Source organism: Calidris pugnax, unplaced genomic scaffold (assembly GCF_001431845.1).
Source record: "Calidris pugnax isolate Ruff unplaced genomic scaffold, ASM143184v1 scaffold742, whole genome shotgun sequence".
NCBI lineage: Eukaryota > Metazoa > Chordata > Aves > Charadriiformes > Scolopacidae > Calidris > Calidris pugnax.
In genome coordinates this window covers 38,193-42,541 of record NW_015091410.1, presented here as the reverse complement: position 1 = coordinate 42,541, position 4,349 = coordinate 38,193, and the positions used below count along the sequence as shown (strand labels likewise).

The window sequence follows — 4,349 nt, the reverse complement described above, 5'->3', positions numbered from 1 at the left end:
CCCAGTGTTTGGGGGGGACCCCAGGAGATTGGGGGGATCCACAGGGAGACACAGGAGTTTGGAGGGACCCAGAGAGTTTGGGGGGATCCATAGGGGACCCCAGGGGATTTGGGGGGGACCTAGAAATTTGGGGGGGGGACCCCAGAATTTTGGGGGGTGACTCACTGAAGGCGATGAGGAACTTTCCGTAGCCGCGGCGCTGGTAGGGGGGCAGGGTCAGGATACAGGCCACGTTGTTGCCGTCGGGGGACTCCTTCTCCTGGACATGGGGGGTGTGTGACATGAGCAATGACATCACTGATGACGTCACCAGTGACGTCACTGGGAGGGTCCCCCCCCGTTTACCTTGGAGAAGTACCCCACGATGTGGGCGCCCTGGCGGTCCACCTCCGTCAGCAGGTAGAAGACGAAGGGCTCCACGTCGAAGTAGAGGGTCTTGTGGTCCAGGAAGAGCTTGGCCAAGAGGCAGAGGTTCTGGCAGTAGATCTGGGGGTGCGTGACGTCATCATGACATCATCATGGCGTCATCACGTGATATCATGTCATCTCCACGCGTGTCCGTCCCGTCCTCACCACCCACCTTGTGGTCTTTGCCGTCCACCTCGTAGACCGAGATGTTGCTCTTGCGGTAAATCCCCCGCCCCGGCGGCTGCCGCCACTGGCACTGGCCCTGGGGAGGGTCACGCGTGTCACACGCCTGGGTCAGACGTGGCCCCGCACACGCCACGTGCGTCTCACGCGTGTGTCACCCCACCACCTCATGGATCTGTTGGTGTGATGAGACCTCACCTCCTGGGGCTCAGAGACACCAGAGATGGGGCTCTGCCGCCACTGGCACTGGCCCTGGGGAAGGTCACGCGTGTCACACGCCTGGGTCAGACGTGGCCCCGCACACGCCACGTGTCTCACGTGTGTGTCACCACCCCATGAGCCCATAGGTGTGATGAGACCTCACCTCCTGGGGCTCAGAGACACCAGAGATGGGGCTCTGCATGTGTCCCTACGTGTCATACATGTCACACATGTTCCTAAACATGTCCCCAAACATGCTACATGCATGTCCCATGTGTCCCCAGACATGCCACATGCATGTCATGTGTGTGTCTCCACCCCAAGGACCTGCAGGTGTGATGAGACCTCACCTCTTGGGACTCAGAGACACCAGAGCTGGAGCTCTGTGTGTGTTCCTATGTGTCACATGCATCACACACATGCCACACATGTCCCCAAACATGCTACATGCGTGTCACACGTGTGTCCCCCACCTCACAGACTTGTACGTATGACAAGACCTCATCTCCTGGGGCTCAAAGACACCAGAGCTGGGGCTCTGTGTGTGTCCCCACGTGTCACATGCATCACACATGTGCCACACAGGTCCCTAAATGGCGTCATCACGTGATATCATGTCATCTCCACGCGTGTCCGTCCCGTCCTCACCACCCACCTTGTGGTCTTTGCCGTCCACCTCGTAGACCGAGATGTTGCTCTTGCGGTAAATCTCCCGCCCCGGCGGCTGCCGCCACTGGCACTGGCCCTGGGGAGGGTCACGCGTGTCACACGCCTGGGTCAGACGTGGCCCCGCACACGCCACGTGCGTCTCACGCGTGTGTCACCCCACCACCTCATGGATCTGTTGGTGTGATGAGACCTCACCTCCTGGGGCTCAGAGACTCCAGAGCTGGGGCTCTGCATGTGTCCCTACGTGTCACATGCATCACACATGTGTCACAGAGGTCCCTAAACATGCTACATGTATGTCACATGACTGTCCCCCACCTCATGGACCCACTGCCGCCACTGGCACTGGCCCTGGGGAGGGTCACGCGTGTCACACGCCTGGGTCAGACGTGGCCCCGCACACGCCACGTGCGTCTCACGCGTGTGTCACCCCACCACCTCATGGATCTGTTGGTGTGATGAGACCTCACCTCCTGGGGCTCAGAGACACCAGAGATGGGGCTCTGCATGTGTCCCTACGTGTCATACATGTCACACATGTTCCTAAACATGTCCCCAAACATGCTACATGCATGTCCCATGTGTCCCCAGACATGCCACATGCATGTCATGTGTGTGTCTCCACCCCAAGGACCTGCAGGTGTGATGAGACCTCACCTCTTGGGGCTCAGAGACACCAGAGCTGGAGCTCTGCACACCTCCTGGGGCTCAGAGACACCAGAGATGGGGCTCTGCATGTGTCCCTACGTGTCATACATGTCACACATGTTCCTAAACATGTCCCCAAACATGCTACATGCATGTCCCATGTGTCCCCAGACATGCCACATGCATGTCATGTGTGTGTCTCCACCCCAAGGACCTGCAGGTGTGATGAGACCTCACCTCTTGGGACTCAGAGACACCAGAGCTGGAGCTCTGTGTGTGTTCCTATGTGTCACATGCATCACACCCCACGATGTGGGCGCCCTGGCGGTCCACCTCCGTCAGCAGGTAGAAGACGAAGGGCTCCACGTCGAAGTAGAGGGTCTTGTGGTCCAGGAAGAGCTTGGCCAAGAGGCAGAGGTTCTGGCAGTAGATCTGGGGGTGCGTGACGTCATCATGACATCATCATGGCGTCATCACGTGATATCATGTCATCTCCACGCGTGTCCGTCCCGTCCTCACCACCCACCTTGTGGTCTTTGCCGTCCACCTCGTAGACCGAGATGTTGCTCTTGCGGTAAATCTCCCGCCCCGGCGGCTGCCGCCACTGGCACTGGCCCTGGGGAAGGTCACGCGTGTCACACGCCTGGGTCAGACGTGGCCCCGCACACGCCACGTGTCTCACGTGTGTGTCACCACCCCATGAGCCCATAGGTGTGATGAGACCTCACCTCCTGGGGCTCAGAGACTCCAGAGCTGGGGCTCTGCATGTGTCCCTACGTGTCACATGCATCACACATGTGTCACAGAGGTCCCTAAACATGCTACATGTATGTCACATGACTGTCCCCCACCTCATGGACCCATACATATGACGAGACCTCACCTCCTGGGGCTCAGAGACACCAGAGCTGGAGCTCTGTGTGTGTCCCCACGTGTCACATGCATCACACATGTGCCACACAGGTCCCTAAATATGCTACATGCATGTCCCATGTGTCCCCAGACATGCCACATGCATGTCATGTGTGTGTCCCCACCCCAAGGACCTGCAGGTGTGATGAGACCTCACCTCTTGGGACTCAGAGACCCCAGAGCTGGGGCTCTGTGTGTGTCCCTACATGTCCCATGTCACACACATGTCACACATGTTCCTAAATGTGTCCCCAAACATGCTACATGCATGTCATGTGTGTGTCCCCACCCCAAGGACCTGCAGGTGTGATGAGACCTCACCTCCTGGGGCTCAGAGACACCAGAGCCGGGGCTCTGCGTGTGTCCCTGTGTGTCACATGCATCACATACATGCCACACATGTCCCCAAACATGCTACATATGTGTCACACGTATGTCTCCCACCTCACAGACCCGTTTGTATGACGAGACCTCATCTCCTGGGGCTCAGAGACACCAGAGCTGGAGCTCTGCATGTGTCCCCACGTGTCACATGCATCACACACGTGCCACACAGGTCCCTAAACATGCTACATGCATGTCCCGTGTGTCCCCAGACATGCCACATGCATGTCATGTGTGTGTCCCCACCCCAAGGACCTGCAGGTGTGATGAGACCTCATCTCCTGGAGCTCAGAAACCCCCTCAGAGCTGGGGCTGTGTGTGTCCCTACATGTCACATGCATCACACGTGTCACCCATGTCCCCAAACATGCTACATGCGTGTCACACGTGTGTCCCCCACCTCACAGACCCGTACATATGACGAGACCTCACCTCCAGGTGCTCAGAAACCCCCCCAGAGCTGTGGCTGCCCCCCGTTCTCCACACGCGTGTCCCCTCCCCGTCCCCAAGGCGTCCCCCCGCGGGTGACACGCGTGTCACACGCGTGTCCCAGGCGTGTCCCCGTACCAGGTGGAGGCGGTAGGTGCGCTCGAACTTCATGTACTTGAGGCAGTACTCGCAGATCCAGAGCTTGGGCTGCTTCCCGTAGTCCTCGGGGAACGGGGAGAAGTACCAGGCGTCGATCTCAAAGTGCCCGATGTGGATCTTGTCCACGTACTTCACCTTCGTGATCTGGGGGGGACACGGGACACGCAACGGGGGCGTGGGGACACCCCCAGACCATTGGGACATCCCCAAACCCTCAAGGACTCCCCAGAACCCTTGGGGACACCGCCTAGAACCTCAGGAACATCTCAGCACCCTTGGGGACCCCTCTAGAACCTTGGGGACACCTCTAGAAGCTTGGGGATCCTCTGTAGACCCTCAGGAACCCCCCAAAACCC

The 4,349-nt window shown here is 58.8% G+C and overlaps 1 protein-coding gene across 1 annotated transcript in view; it reads right to left on the bottom strand.

Annotated features, from left to right (window-relative positions):
* The window catches only part of KAT8 (K(lysine) acetyltransferase 8), a 21,474-nt gene that overhangs the window by 2,996 nt on the left and 14,129 nt on the right, over nt 1–4,349 (bottom strand). The window lies entirely within an intron of this gene.